This window comes from Echiichthys vipera (assembly GCF_963691815.1).
Source record: "Echiichthys vipera genome assembly, chromosome: 2".
Lineage (NCBI taxonomy): Eukaryota > Metazoa > Chordata > Actinopteri > Perciformes > Trachinidae > Echiichthys > Echiichthys vipera.
In genome coordinates this window covers 8,699,553-8,716,953 of record NC_139827.1, presented here as the reverse complement: position 1 = coordinate 8,716,953, position 17,401 = coordinate 8,699,553, and the positions used below count along the sequence as shown (strand labels likewise).

At 39.8% G+C, this 17,401-nt stretch overlaps 1 protein-coding gene across 1 annotated transcript in view; it reads left to right on the top strand.

Annotated features, from left to right (window-relative positions):
* Positions 1–17,401, top strand: part of LOC310963831 (uncharacterized protein) — a gene marked incomplete at its 3' end in the record, with an annotated part of 270,431 nt that overhangs the window by 157,313 nt on the left and 95,717 nt on the right. The window lies entirely within an intron of this gene.

Below are 17,401 nucleotides of genomic sequence, written 5' to 3'. Positions count from 1 at the left end.
CCTTCTGTATTTTTTTAATTCACCATTTAAAGCGAGTTATGTTCTGGTAGTCATTGTCTTTTCAGGATGATTTATTAGCTTGTGCGTGTATGAAGTCATATTCAAAAACAGCCGTTCTTACTGTAGATGAGAAGTAAATGCACCAATAATGAAGACTGTATTCTTAACGCTGGGGAAAGAACAAAGACAATGATCTGCCAAAAACAAGGAGATTTATTATTAGATGTATTTTACCACAGAACTTAATTTACTGCTGCATAAAATATTGTGCCTCTTTTTAAAATGTATGAATTTTGCTTATAAAGGGCATTTATTCTCCTGAATCCAATTTCTCATGGCCACCCTTGGTGTTTTTCCCGTGTTACTCAAAGTGAAGCTATTCATACTGCATACTAGATAAAATGCCATGGTTCAAAGCCAGATCTTAACCTCTTGAACTTTGATGTTTTCCTAAAAAAAAATCTTCAAAAGTAGCTTTAAAGTTCTGAAAACACTGTCGTATGGAAACTCAAGTTTCTCTGGTGAGTGAAATATGAATTATTCATTCATTTTACTCATTTCTAATTAATTTAATACTTTATATATTTCCCCATATCCCGTGTCTTTGTAGCTAATTTTCACTGTTCTGTCCATCACCTTTATCCAGTATCAGCACAATTTTAATTTTCTTTTAAAAAGCTGAAGAGCGTCTCCACAGTTTCAGAGACTTTATTTTTGCTGCTTCCAACAGCGATCTGAACATCTAAGAATTTCGCTTCTCTAAGAAAAGTAAAGAAATACAAAATGACCCAACATGGCTCCACTTGGTCTGCTGTTAATCCAAATGCGCCGCCCTCTGGGAACATATGAGCTGAGGAAGCCGAGGAGCCAAAGTCTTTATCAGATATTTTCATGAAGGATAATAAACAGACAGGCACGTCCTGCATGTAGTCACTGATAGGTGCGTAATTATTTATTGACTCAGTTCAGTCTCTCTTCTGCACCTCAGTGGGTTTTGACAAGCTCTGCACTCCTGTATTTGTGATTTCAGCAGGTCCTTGGCCTCGGGATCAGTGATGGAAGAGATCTCTCGCCATATCAGGTGAACTGGCCAAACAAGCTTCTGTGTCGCAGGACACAGCTCAACAGTCTCTACAACTGTTGAGTGGATCTTTATCAAATACCGCCTGTCAGTCAGGAAACTAGCTTTGCTGAGAGACGGCAGGAAGTCTCAAATACAAAAGATTCCTTAGTTCTTTAGAGACAAAGAAGTTTTTGACTTGGCAGAAACACTTTTTATGTACATTACAAACTTAAGGTTATTCACAGTTTAGTAAAGCAGATTTGGGAAAATTGCTGTAATCTCGAGCATGGCCAGATTAACTTGTTAGGGAGCCCTTGGCAAAAATTAGCTCCTGGGTCTCCATTATCCCGATCCTCCCACTGTTTGCACCATGTATGGCATGCTGACTCCGTGTTTGGTGGTTGGTAACTTGTTTTAGGACCGTTTCACAACTGAAAGTCCAAACCAAGGTTCTCGTTTTTGTTACAAATTTGATCCTGTTAGTTTTTGTTACATATTGCAATTAATTAAAGGGCATTTATGCAAATCTGCCAAACTTCACTTGTTCTGACAGATTTCCAGCGGACCTGACCCTGTACAGACTAATCACAACCGTTAAGCTCATGTGTTGCAGGTTTAAGACAATGACTGACAGTGTCAATGTCCACTCTTCAGCTCTGTTCAGCTCAGTTTTTCAGGTTTTAAGAAACTCAGATCAAACTGTCAAACTAGGCAGCACTGATCAAATATGATTCGATATTCTGTTACTGTATTGTCTATTTCTTGCATAAAATGTTTTCAGAAATGTATTTTAGTGTACTGTTGAGCTCTAATTTTAGAAAGTTTGTGACCCCGGTCGCCATTGTTTTCTACTGAGCAAGCAACAACATTTAGTTGCTGTGGATGGTTGTAGGTCTGTCCATTTGCGTCCAGAAGCATTTTGCTCTGCACCGTTAACAACCCTTAGTTAAAATGAACTGAGAGGGCCCAGACTAATACACATTTGCTATTAGTCTGGTGATGCCAGAGTAGCAATTATGTGTGCACACTAAAGAATTATAGGCTACATGTCCTGTTGTTATAACGTATGTGAGCTGCGTCTCCCAAAATTTGACATTGATCGGGTGGTAGACGGGCTCCCATCTCTCTCATCCTCTCGGCAAATAATTGAAATGTCAGAGTTTTTCCAACTGACTCTTTATTAAGTCAACGGATCAAACGTCAATTCAACATTTGGTCTCCTCCTCTCCCCATGTGCTCCTACAGCTCTTTTACTTTTCTTGCATTTCCTCTTTCGGCTTCTACTGATCCTGCCAGAACTTCCTGTAATTGGACAGAAAGTCCAAACCATCCAAAAGATGTTTTACACTAGAAGCACTTCCCATTCCTTTTTTCATATGACCACGGCTGATTGGTCCAGTCCGTGGTATGGTGGAAGTCTCACAGCTGTAATTGTTGTTCGTATTGTATTGATCATACCGCCCACTGTGTACAGTTTGTAATCAAGCACATCAATGTCACTTGAGTAAATGTTACTGGCGGACAGAGTAGTGTCAAAAAGCCACAGTCAAATGAAGAAAAACCTAGATCTCTAAGCTGTACAACAATGTATTGTCATCTGTATTAGATCATCACATGTCAAATCTAGTCATGGGTGAGCTCACAGCATTCACCCTGAGCTGTCTTTTCCTGCAGAACAAGGAAAGAAAAGATTATATCTGATAGTCCAATATGATAATCACTTGGAAGAGGAGGCATTGTGACAAATAAAACACAGCTGTGTTCTCATCCTTGGATTTTATATGCATCTCTATCATTCTATAGAGATGTGTTCTGGCTTCGAAACAAGCTCTGCATCGTGGTTTTTGGCTTGTTCTGGCTCGGTTTCTCAGGGGACTTGAGGCTGTATGTTGCACTGAAGGAATCTCGGTTACATTCACTTGGCAGAGAAACTGATGTGGAGTGAGAGTGATAGTTGATTTTATAATCAATTGTCTTAAAACTGTTAAAGGTTCTGATGGATTGCTAAAGTTCCCTCTGGACTAAAAAAGGGGTTTTATGGAGTTGAAGCATGTATACAGAACAGACATCGTTTTGCGTTTACTGTGTCACCTTTATGTTTCGCTTAAGTGGAAGTTTTAATATTGAAGGGTGTAAAATGTGATTGAATTTGCAGTTGTAATTGCAGCAGTCTAATCCTGGTTTGTTATGTTTGGGGCCAGAGGTACAGTGGGTTGTTAGACTTTGATTTAACAGTAAAAATAAATATGTGATGCAGACTTATAGCATGAGATTTTAGTTACAAATTCCACCTTTAATGAGTAAAGTGAACACGACTGTCTGGGAACTCCCACATGAGTTATGGATTACAGACTTAATTTAGACTGGAAAATGACAACAGCAGCTCGTTCAAGTGTGAGCATTCAGGTTCAAGTCTTCAAAATCATGAGAATATCAGGGAAGAGGCCAAGAGAGGAAACAGCTGGTCAGCCACGTGAGTTAAATGTTCATTACGTCAGAACTAAATCAGCCAAGGTGTTTCCATATCTCATTCAGCTAATCAACCCTATTTGGAAAAAGGAAAAACTCAAACCAGCATAAAAACTTTTATGAACACTTGAGGAAGTTTTATCTCATTTTTCCATTCCCATAAAGAGTTTCCAATGCAAATCTTCCAAATGCGCTTTGAAGTACGTTTATGGAAACACGACTACAGTCAGACACAGGATGGACAAAAAAACCCTGGTGCCTACATCACCCATAATGCAACCAGACCCAGACAGTTTGGTTGGATATTTGAATGTTCTAGCAGATTATGTAGCATTGAGCTGAGATAAGGAGATCCGGAAAACTTACTTCTTTCTAACTCCACACCCCCATTTCTCATTTTCAGATTTCTTGTCATCTCGTGATTATAGAAAAAAAGGCAATGAGAATTAATTGTTGGACCTGCGGTAAAACGCGGACCACTTCTCGAGATTAAATCCGACTTGATCACTTTTTAAAAACAAACAATCAACACAGTTAGAAGGCTGTTTCTTATCAGTGTAGAGTAGGCCTAAGTGGTTGCAGGAGAATTATATCTGCACTGAATTCATACCCGTTAGTTAAGAGAGAGCCAGACTCTGTTTACAGTCTGTCAGCAGGTTTGTTGCAAAAACATAAATCATCATCTCCGGTATCATAAATTACCACCGGGCCCTTTACCTCCAGACAATCAACATATGTGCGGGGTCTTGATATTTTTCCGTATATCTGTAAGTTCATCTAAGCCGTGTTGCTGAAAGATTATGTAAACATTGTCACACAGAGCATGCTTTATGCTTCGTTTGCAGGCTGGAAACAATCCAAATGTTTCCCGTTTTCTCTTTTCCACCGTTTTTCCCCCTAAAACAAAAGAAGACACATTTGACAGAAGAAGAAAGAATATTTACCATCATGATGATTTAATAACGGGGACCAATTTTTGCATTTATTTATAATACAGCCGTTTACCCCACAATCAATCCACAACACACTTTACATAAAGAATGAATCACAGAACAGAAACAAAACTGCGCTGACCAAGGCTTACCTCTGTTTTTATCAGAACCATGTGGAACGTCTTTTCTATCTTCTTTTCAGATGTTTGACAAGTGTGCGGGATGATATATGCCAGAGTGTGTTGCTGTGTCTGGTTCTGATGTAAATTAATACAGACATGATGTGGGATAGCTGAGCAGAGCTGGAAACAAGGATTTGAGGTGGGGATGGTAACATGTAGAAACTGGATCGTTGCTCGGTAGAGTTCTTCCAGACCCTTATCGGGAATCTGTTTTTGTGTGTTCACTGTGGAGCTTCCTTCCAAAACAACAAGCAGTACATCAGTTTTAGGAAAACAAAACTTCTATATCTCTTAAATAAGTCAAACCCATTTAATATTAACTACAGTGAACCACAAGTGGGAAGTATTTAAATGTATAAAATGTAGTATTATACCAAAACCAAATTATGAACTTATACAAATAGTAGTCCCTCTTAATCATCAATTATGAAGTGTGTGGTGGTGTCTGTATCTGCAGAGACCCCGTTTACTTCTTATCTAAAGAGGGAAATGCACGTTTCTGAGTGTAGGCTTGGCCCACGTGGAGTTTCAACCCAAACCGCCACCTTGCAATGCCCCTCCCCCTCAGTGTCACATACTGAATCACAGGGCACAAACAGAGACATGATGAAGCCTTCACTCATGATTCAAGAGTGTGGCGCCTTCCAGCAGGGTTGTGCGAAGATGTGTGTGTGTGTTTGTGTGTGTGTGTGTGTGTTTGTGCAGGATAATACATGATTTTCTGTAAATATTGTACTTCTTTCATGACTTCATTGATTTGACAACTATAGTTACTTATTCCTTTGCAGATTTTTGATACAAAGCATAAGATATGGAAATATATAAGTAATATGATGCAGTGTTGGAGATTAAACCACTCAACCGTTTATGAAGTAGTAAAGATACAACAGATAGATAAAATACAATACAAATACAATACTATGATAGTGACCATTCAGCATTATATGTACATTTTCTTTTGACAAGTTTCTGCTATTAATTCTGTACATGAATACAGTTGAAGACTTTAACTTCAAATGAGTACATTGTGGCAATGCTACGTTCACTTCAATAAAAGACCCCCCTCAACCACTAGTTCAATTCAATTGAATTTTATTGATAGTGCCCAATCGTAACAAAAGTTATCTCAGGACACTTTACAAACTAGGTAAAGACCAAACTCTATGACTTATTTATAATTTACATAGACCCAACAATTCCCCCGTAGAGTACGGTGGCAACGAAAACCTTCACTATAACAGGCAGGAACGTCAGACAGACCCAGCTCTACGGAGGACGGACATCTGTCTGCACCGGTTGGGGAGGAAGAAAAGGAGAGAGAAAGAGAGAAAAGACGGATAGATTACAGAGAGAGACAAAGACAGAGACAGACACACTTCCAGTAACTATAATAATATCTATAGTTATAGTTATCTGTAGTTATCAATTTCTATAGTAGTTATCAATATTTCTTTTTAAAGAAGACAAAGTTGTGTCATTGTTATTCTATTGTTCTTTGATCCGTCCAAATGTAACAGCAGAGAGACACTTTTCTTACTTATGGTGTAATTTTAGAATGAAACAACTCCAACTCCAATAATCCAGTTTCACGGCTATAAAAGTGTAGAAAATGTCCAGAAATTAAAACCACTCCAGAAAGTTTTTGTTGTTTGTTTTTGCTGCTCAAGTGGCATGTGAGGATGGCAGTATTAGTCTGTACTCGGTCCACCACCTTTATTCAGACTGAATTATCTATATCTAAAAGATACTGGATGGACTGCCAGGAAATTTGGTACATATGTGTCTGGTGCCCACCCCCCCAAGCGCAACCATTAGTGGTTTTATGTGAAATGTCGCAACAACTACTGGAAGTTTTATTTTGTCCAATTCTTTGGTTTATGACCAAATACTTGGAATGAATCAAATATGTCACAATATGGCTACAGTATATACAGCTTACATTTTTCACCAGTGGTTTGTTGTTTATGTCTTTCGCTACAACACTAGCAAAGGTAGTTGCATGCGACAAACAAACAAATGAAAGCTTTACAGAGCCACCTTTTAAGCCTACAGGTGGTTTTATACTTGGCAGCCCAATAAGTTAGAACAAGACACCCCATTCCCTCCCACACACACACACACACACACACACAGTCATGTCTGGAGCCCCTTGAACGAGACCAGTGGGGAGAGGGAAAGGGAGCTTTGTTCGTGGAGGGCAGGAGAAGGGAGGGTCAAACAGGCTTTGGATGTATGAAGGAGCCTCAAGCATCACATTTGGGTCCAATCAAATCAGTGATGTTTTTTTGGCCACAATATATAAAACAGATGGACCAAAACTGAGAGGAGTACAACTCTTTTGTATAAAAGCTGTTGGGAGGCGATTGATCTTTGCGTTGCAGCTTTCCTTGTTTCTTTTCATAAAATGCCGTCTATTTGTTCATGTTTGTGCTGTTTTGTAGTTTTCATTCTTAACATTAGTGCCTCGAGTACTGTCATGTTTCGTCTGTAGCTTGTGTGGCCTTCTGCTAACACATCTCAACCTTTGACCTGCTTGTAATATGAGGCCTAATAGATTTGGGAGTGCGAATGTCACCTTAAAAGAGTGTTTTTGGACATGCAAACTTGTGTCACACCCTCAAATGACCTCTAACCCCTCAGAAAAGCACCGGGGGGAGGGGTAGTTTTAGCCACAAGGGTGAAGACAGGGCAGGTGCTCCCTACTGGGGCCTCCGTTCCCAGTATAAGGGGCCTGGTTTCCCTGTGATGGATGGGTCTAGCTGAGATGCCAGGCCCCTTTGGGGCAGAGTCCGCAGCAGGGGGGGCACCATCTGGGAACAGAATGTCAAGGCTGGCCCAAGGGTGGAGATTTATGCTCCAACCTCAGGTTCAAACAGTTGCGTCTGACAGAGTAGACAAGGTGGCAATGACAGCTTTCCTCCCTTCTAGTCCAAAAGGAGTCCATCCATTTTTGTCTGTGGGGACATCAGAAGAATGAAAGGGATCAAACAACTTGAGGGTCACGTTTTTTACAACCTAACTGTCACTGGGTGTCCCTCCGTGTGTCATGTAGATTTAGTACATGTAGCAAATGACTTAAGTGTCTATCTCTCTGGTGGTGCCACTGAGTCATTGTCTTTGCCCTGTTCAACAAAGAAGAGCTGATGTTATGCACAGTGCAAAACATGCAAAAAAAATAAACAGATTATTTCCAACTTCAACAGCATGCATACATTAAAGACAGACAGAATGATACAAACAGACTAGAAACTTTTTTTTCTCCTAGTTTTCCTCAGCCCACTGAACAACCAGTTTTTCCAAACCGCTCTACCAACCTCCACACACACTGATATACACAATCCAGCCACGACAACCATGTGGAATAAACACAGGTGGTGGGTAACATGAGTTCATCCACTGACCATTGAGATGTCCATCAGTTAACCCAGGCTAACAAGAATCAGAGGCCCCACTAGTTCCTTGATGGGCCTGTTAGTGCCTTGGCTGCACAGGGAGGTAGGGAGGGGAGAGGTATTAAACCATTAAGGCCGCGGACAAAGATGTGGGAGACAGAAGGAAAAGGTGTGTGTGTGTGTGTGTGTGTATGTGTATGTGTATGTGTATGTGTATGTGTATGTGTATGTGTATGTGTATGTGTATGTGTATGTGTGTGTGCGTGTGCGTGTGCGTGTGCGTGTGCGTGTGCGTGTGCGTGTGCGTGTGTGTGTGTGCAGGATAATCTGCAGAGTGTAGAAGCAACAAAGCATGTGTGCATTCAAACTATTTAGTTTACTGGCATACACAAGGATTAGGGCTCTGTCTGTGTTTCTTATTGTACGTATACAGAGTGCAAAAACAAAAAGACAGATACGCTGTAGCTGAACAAAGTAGAAACAGGCAGCTTCAAACAGTACAGTAAACATACCACAAGTATACAGGCTATAGTGCAGGAGTGTCTTGGCAGTGTAAAAAGATGTTGTAAAGGATTCGGTAATGCAAAAAATACCATACAAATTTTCAAAAATAATCTCCCACTGCTATCTTGAACTTCACTTTCTTTGAACTACTTTTAAGTTCTGACTCACTCACTTCAGTTTAGTTTTCTGGGGGTTTTTTGTCTGTAAAATTCTCAACAGACAGTATTAATGTTGTATGTCTGATTACCAGGCGGCGGCAGCACAGTGAATCATCAGTGGTTTTATATTTTTTTGCTAGCTAGTACATTATGGTGTCATGTAACCTACATAATGCATACTTCAGGAGAGGGACACATTACCACGAATACAAAGAATAGTTTAACATTTTGGAAAATTAAACAAAAATTTTTTTTGTGGAGTTGGATGAAAAGGTTGATAGCACTCTGTCTGTGCATTAAGTACGGAGCTAGAGCCAGAAGACAATTAGCCTAGCTTAGCCTAGCTTTCCAAAATTCATTAACATGTCTGCCAACACCTCTAAAGATCACCCATTAAGACATTGTTTCTTATTTGCTTAATTTGTGCACAAACAGTAATTTGTGGATTTACGTTACATGCTGAAGCTATTTATTAGCAGGCACAGAGACTTCCCAGAGACTCATCATCACGGTGAAGTTGCCAAGGTATCAAGTAGTGCTGGTTAATATTCATCAAGAAATAGTTATGCCAGCATTACAGCTCCAGAGGCTTTTTTTTGGACGGAGCAAAGCTAGCTCTTTCCCCCTGCTTCCAGTCTTTATGCTAAGCTAACGTCTCCTCACTGTAGAACCATACCTAACGATACGAGCGTGGTACCAATCTTCTAATCGAACTCTTTGGAAGAACGCAAACGAATGCAATTCAATTCTTGAGTTTGTTGTTATGACTGTTTGTATGTTAGACTTTGCTGGCTCGTTAACATGACTGTACGATATATAGTTCATGAATGACACATTTGAGGTTTCAGCTGCATTAGCAGGCAAATATGATTTGTTTCCCAAATTTGTCCATCACCAACCTGTTTACATGGGTTGCTGTGGTAACGATGCAGGCATCAGTAACTCCATAGTTGCGCTGGTGGGCCGACTTTCCAACAGAAAAGAATTTAAAATGGAGGTCCATCATTTTACCCTCCGAACAATTCCATTGTCAAGCCATTTATTTCACTGTCTGTCCACAGACTGTTGTTCTCCTCCATGTTAGCCTCGATAGCGCTCTGCTAGTAGCAGCATGGATTCTGCTCAGCACTTCCGGCCCTTTGGATTTGACGTCATTGCTGTGTGTTGCTTTGTAAGTGACACAAAACTGACTTTATGACTGATGCCAGAGCATCCACACTGAGAGGCACCTGTAGAAATCTGATTGGAATCACCTTTTAAACAACCTCCAAATGTGGTTTGGATCTGATTTGTTTTTTGTTGTTGTCCAGTCCTTGTAAAATCAATCTGGATTCAATATGCATATGCCAAAAACAGATTTGGGTTGGCAGTCTCGACAAGGCCTAAAACACTGAAACACTTTTGAGCTTGTGTGCAATATTAAGCCTTTTAATGCCAGTTGTGTTGCAAAGTCTGACTTTTTAGAACAAACTAAGTCGTTGGTTGCCAAGCCTTAACCTTAAAAAGAACAATGACTTTATTATTCATTATGCATGCGCTACACCAACCCTAAAATCATCTTAAATATTAGCTCATCTGTAACATTGAATACCAGCTTGATCTCATCAGAATACAATGAAGCTTTTAGTTTTAATATTTCTTATAAACAATGGGATATTGTATGCTCCTTTGGCAGAGCGACAGTAACAAAGGTTTTTCTTCAAAAGTAAGGCAAACAAAGCATTCTCGTCATCTTGACACTGAGCTAGTTTGTCACTTCTTGCTTACCATTACAATTTGCAGCCTTAAAACCCAGACATCATGCATGGAATGGGTTAGAATAAATGCCATATTTAAGTCTGTATACACTGGATGTGTCATCTGATATGGCATACGTAACTTCTGGCAGTATGAGGCAGAGCCAGGGCGATGTTTCGGTTGGAACGCTACAGCTCAATATTGTGCCACCACCATAATTTAACCAGGACTGTCAAGCAAAGATTTACAGAATATGTAATTAAGCACTACTGTGAAAGATAAGCGTGGCTTTGTTTACTTTCTGGTTGTGTGCCTTGTGGTGCAGCGATGATGCTCTAGAGAACTTTCAATGAGCTTCTGTTTCATCCTCCTGTGAAAAATACAGGCAGAATGTCAAAAGATTACAGCAGGAGCACTTTGGAGGAGGTCGTTTTGTTGGATGTTTGAGGTTGAAAAAGCCCTGGTTTAAGGGGAGCCATCATTTAGTTAATGTGAGGCCAGTTTTAAGTGTGTCTGCGGTGTGTGTCTCCCCAAAGAGTTTAGGATAACTCAGAGTATTTTTCCTCCTCCTCTCAGCAGGACTGTAGGTTTAATGCACGCCGCCTCGGGCATGTTCCATCAGCCATTAGACAGAAACACACACACAACCACACGAGATAGTGACGCTACTGTAAGTCAATGCTAACATGCTCACTTCTGTGAGTGCACTGAGGAATAATAAAGGACTCGGTGATTCCCTCTGACCGATTTAGAGTGTGGTCCTCTGTTACCACAGTAGGAGAATTCAGCATGTGGGGTTTTAATGTTTCAGTCTTCATATGAAAACAACAGGGAAGCAGTGATGACATGTTTGTGGATCCATTAGACCACTTAACGTTCATAGTTGGCACTCTTGCAAAAGCATTTAGCTCTGAGAAGGAGAAAATGTCTATTTTTGGAAATAAGCTATAAAATGAACCTTGTAGAGTAGTAAAATAAGAATGCCAGACATTATATGATGGAAAAAATGAAAAGTACTGAAGTACAGTTTTAAAAAATGACTAAATAGATCAAGAAATGACGTTTGTTTGACGCTGATTAGGTTAATTTATTCCAGGTTTTCTTTTTGAGTCAAACTCCCTTAGTCTTATGAACAAAAGACTGGGCTGAAGGTAATAATAATAATGTAGTTTTGTTACTTTTTTTGCTTTTTAACCGAACGCTCACTGAAAACACGTTTGGCTTTCGCATCTACGTTTGCACGTCATACAGCGTGTTGCAGTATTCAATGATTCCAGGCCACGGCGAAAAATGCCACTCTTTTGGCAAAATATTATTCTTCGGTGCCCGTAGACTCACAGTACCCACAGGCACAGCGAAAAATGCCTGCACACAGAGACTGCTAATGCTACCTCTACCTGTAGCCCTTTCCGGCAACAGATGTCCCCGACCCCTCGAGTGACCTTTGACCTTGCTGTCTGGGACTTTTCCAAACCTTTCACATCTATTATTAACTTATATTTCACCAAACTGCCAAAAAAAACACAAAGTTTGCATGTTTTGCTGGAATAAATCAACAATGGGCCGCTTCCTTTTGGACTGCATTTGGTAATCTACTTGAATGGACTTTACATCAAGAGAAGCTGGTACCGGGAGAAGTTGGTAAGTCTTTCGAAACACTCTTTTAATAAACTCCAGGTTAAAAAGTCGCTTTAATGCCTTCACCGTGATGCCCCGAGCTAATCAGTGTTAGCCACATCCGGCTATTAGCATCTCTCTTGGATTTCTCTGTTAATAGTTGTTACATGAAAATTACTGTCTTGATGGCACTATAACACGATCACTTGTTAAACCGTTTTTTAATCATGGAAAACTGTTTGACAGACAGTCAATAATGTCTGCATTTTAGTTTGTCATCAGTTTAGCTGATTTGTCATCAGTCCGACTACCCATGCTGCTGTCCATCTCAACACTGACAGACACTGAAACTGCTTTTTGTCACTGCAGTAGTGACGGCGCCGAGAGATGGCCAGACGCACAAAGTGGTTGTCGGATTTGTCTAGACTTTGCGTTTCTGACATATTCTTTCTGACGTATGAATGTTGTTGACATCTTGATTTTGCAGAAGGTTTGGTTTTATTATGAAGCAGATGTGAGCGTGCAGAACGTTCTTCTCTCACTACATTTGCTTTTCACGATCAACCGGTAGTTCAAATATTGACAAAGCAGACACAACAAATATAATTTCATGTGCTGTGTTTTTTTTTTGTTTTTCTTCTGCTCTTATCTAAAGGACTTGAATCCCAAAGCAGATTTCCTAGAAAACGATAGTGTTTATTCTGTTTAGGTATGCATGTGTGTTGTTTTTGTCAGGCCGTGGGTATCTGGATAAAATTACTCTTAATTACATTTATTTAAGTTGAAGGGAGTTATCGTTCTTACTTGTAGTACGTGGGGAGAAAAGAAAACACTTTTACAGTGTCGGGAAAGAAATCCCATCACATACATCTGGAAAATGAAAAAAAGGATTATCTCGGAGATCTGTTTTCTGTGCTATGCAGGTTTTCATAGGGGATAGATATAATTTAATGGCTTTGTCCAATTCTGGAAACTGTCGAAAACAACTACAAGTCAAATCTTGTTTCATAGTTCGGAGTGGCTGTTTTGAAGTGTGGAGTTGAGCTCGGTGAGCAGAGGTTGTTCAGAGTTTGAGTTGAACTTTGTGTGTAAAGTCTGTTTCTGTTCAGATTGACACACACACACACACACACACACACACACACACACACACTTCTCAGCTATACCTCCAAACAAAATGTGTCCTTGTTGTGGTGTCACAACTGTGAATGAATACCAAACCTTTATTTACACTTGAGCCAGTGTCTGGTATTCCAGGGGTCACTGTGGGTCACTTGCTAACCCGCTGCCACCATCGCTAAAATTAAGCGGGGTGGCTTTTCTTTTTAGTTTTTTCTAACCCCCCCGAATTCCTGTGATGGAGGTATGTGAGATTATATTTCACAACATAAACTGTCAAAAGGCAAATGATCCATGACTTCTCCCAGAGTGGTAATTTGTTCATGTCACGGAGAACTTGTCTTTGTAGGAAGTAAATTATTTTCAAGACTCAACGTCTTAAACGTCTTGACGTTTCGAGATCAAATAATTTGTCTTTTTCATCTGCATTTACATCCAATAAACATGTTCTTGTTATTCAAACTATTGTGTATTTAAAAGACTCAAATTAATAGAAAAGAATCAAACAAACAAGAGAGCATCACAAGAATGCTAGTAACCAAATCAAAGTCAACACCCAACATCCAACATCACAATACCATAAAAAAATACAATGTTGCAGATGGAGACCAAGGGCCCACGTCTATCAAACTTCACTAAAAGTAACACTTAAGAAGCCTCTAAAAAGCCAATTTAGGACTGCAAAATCCTTATATATCCGTTACTTGTAATATGTTGAATCAAAAACTAATATATTTATAAAATATAAATAAAGATTGAATCACACTGGATAACAGCTAATTTTGTTTCCATCCCTGACTAATGCAAAAAAAAGAGAACAAAAGTGGTGTAACATCATATCAAATGTTCAAATCGAAGGCAAACAATGGGCTAAAACCTGCCAATTCTGAATTATACACATAGCTCGAGCCGACGTTATTCATCGCAACCTATGATATATTTAACAATCAGTTCCAAACCTGCCTCAGAGGGCGTGTGATCATCTGTATATCTGCGCTGCAGTCATAGAGGATCTGCACTTAACTGAACTGAAATAGGTTTTAAAACTAAAAAAATGTCAACTTTTATCCTTCTCCGTAAATGTATAGAGGTTGCGGAACATAACTTGACTTGAAACCTCCTTGGAAGAGCAAGAAACTCGCCTCAATGGTAAAAGGTAAAAGCTCAGCTGCTAGTTCAGTAGCGAGCAGCAACATCCCTTTTGTAAGGAATGTGTGAAGGTGGCGAGGGTAAGGACTATGGGGTGCCCTTCTCCGTATGGGGGGGAGATCAGGTACGGGTCATTCACAAAACACTTCTGTGAAGGCAGAGCTGCTTGTACTTTGGTCTAAGTTGTAAAATATCCCCTAAGAGCCCTTCACAGTGCGAGTCTTCCAGCTTCAGTATCGGTCAGGGGTCAAAGAGCACGGCTCTACAGAAGGATCTGCTTGTCACACCGAACCGTCGACATCCTGCAAGCATAAACCTGCCTGGCTCACTGCTGTGTTTTTATGATACAATGACACTGTTTTTGGATCCTGTAACACATATCTGGCTGAACTTTTGTCAAGCCTTAAAATACTTTGCTTGTTAATAAGCTGTATGTTGGTCGTCACAAGCCATAAGAGCAGCAGTTTGACACTTTGGGAAATGCATTTATTTGCTTTCTTGACGAGAGTATTACTACTTCTTCTTCCACCCCCAGACTATAGGAGATGGTACCATGACATCACCCATTGGTTTGTGGACTACCATTTTGAAGCCAGGAAATTGGCATTTTGTCCGCCGCTATCTTGTTTTTTTGAAACCAAACATGTGTTAATAAAGTTTACAAGATGGGGACAAGATGGAGGGCTTACCTGCAATTACATCTTACCGCCAAAGAGGCCGCTAGAAACAATGCATCTAGATTCTTCTGGAGTACAATTTGAAGTTTTCAGCTAACACTATCAAGCTAACATTAGCTTTGTAAGGAAGGTGCAACAGAACTCTTATCAATACATTTTAAGGTGACCGCAAGGTTACAATTAACTTAAATGAAGTGAAAACACACTCTGAGAGGGTCAAAGTCCTTAAGAACCTAACACTGACAACACCCAAATTCAAGTTCATTGCTATCTTAATTTAGTAGTACATAGTGTCGTGTATATCTATCGCTAAACCTCTATCCTGTCGCTAACATGGCAACCTGTCAATCACAAGGTAGCCAGGCGCTACAGTATACCCTGCTTTATCATCCATTTTACACAAAATGGGAACATAATTTACAAAATGAACATCGTGCTGTATTGAAGAAGACTTGAAAATAGTAATTGAGACCATAAACTAACTAAATTAGATATTTACTGAGGTAATAAATCAAGGGAGAAGTAGGCTCATCTCCCCATTGACTTCTATTCAAACAGACTTCTTTCTGCAGCCAGTGGATTCAGTTGGCTTCATTTTTCAGACCTGGAAACTATGCCTATATGTCCAACTGTATGTCAAATGATTGCTTTCCATGACTCATAAATTTCTGATCACTTTGAATATGTATTTACATTACATCTCAATAGTTCAACTCTCCACATATCTGTCCACCGCTATGTACAGTGCACAAATCTCTAATAGGCATGTCGTTATCCCAAAGTCGTCTACATGTCCCACAGCTGCTCGGAAACCCCATACTGAGTCAATTAGACCTGTACAATAGGGACATCAATTACGCCAAGCAGGCACAATCTATATGACTCTGAGCTCTAATGAAATTAATTCCTCTTGGATGGGATAAATCCTATCCCAAATGTCAATGTAGAAAGAGTGATTGAAGTTAACAAGCTCATTAGTGCACTTCAAGACAATGTTCAGAGCCGTATGGTTGATTTTCAGTTGGCAGTCAAGAGGCCATGGAAGATAAAGACTATGGTCCTAACGGTGGAGGCTTGGGGATCTGTTTTATTCTGGGCTACTACACGATCCTTATTTTATTGGACAAGTTAACACCAGATAAAATCATTTTTTGTCTATCAAGTGTAGACCATCTTTACCAAGTCCCAACAAAGTATTTTGATACCGAGAGTCTGCCGTACACTCAGAAGTGGTTGTGATTCAGCACAATCACACGTAACAGATTTCAGACCATTAGAGTTACACTATACTATAAAATAGATTTTTCCTTCAAAGAACAAGGCTGGCTTCATTCTAAAAATATCATAAGAAAGTCAGCATTATATTAGTCTGTCTGTCAATAATGTCCGACTTTCTCATCCCATCTTTTCCCGTCTATGGCCCTCAACCCAAAGCCCATATATTTGTACTGAGGACATAAAGCTTTAAAATGTAGTTTGATTTTTAAAAGAGGTTCAGTAACTCCCTAAAGCAGCTGGGCACTGAGATTTTTAATCAATATTACTCCACCAGGAGTAAATAGTGCAATTCTTTGGGACTATTTTCATCCGTGGATTAATACACATTTGGTTCATTTGGTATTCACGGCAGCAGGATGTTGTATATGCGACTGATTCAAAATAAACTAGTGTCCATATTTATGGCAATGAGGGAACATTTCACCCAGTTTAGCAATGCGCTTCATTGCAACCCTGTCTCCCAAAAACGGCATTGTCAATTATGGTTCCAAGGAAACACATTTTCTCCTCGATAACATGTCTTTTCTACCAGCGACAGGCCCACATTGTGAAATGGTTGCAGTTTTAAACACACGGTTAACGTTGTGAATTGTTACAAAACTACTTGGTTAGGTTAAGACGACAAACTACTTTGTTAGGTTTAGGAAAAGACTGGTTTCTATGTTAGTTTAGCATCTTCCCGACGCGGTCTTTGGTTAGAACCGGATTTGTGACGTGAAAAACAAACGTAATCTGTGACAAAATACATGTCCCTTGAAATGAAATTGAGAATGCAGTTGAGTTGTATTTAGAGGAATCACCCCATTGTTGGTTTTGGTCTTTGCATGGGATTTGTTGACAAATGAGACAAATAAAGAACATCTCTGAAGGATCTTTTAATCTGTTTTTGTCCAAATCCCAAGGTCTTGCATGGAGCTAGTTAGCCTGTCTGCATGTAAATGAGACCGTGGGGAATCTGCTAGAAAAAAAACTGGGTTGGTTTGGTTTATATTATAGCAGTCGTGATGACTTTGATGTTTCTCACACTGGGCAACAAGTTTTCATGCATTCGATAAATTGATTCCTCACACTTTTCCACTGGGGTTTGGATTTCCTTTGGGGTTTGAACCTGCACTATACATTCT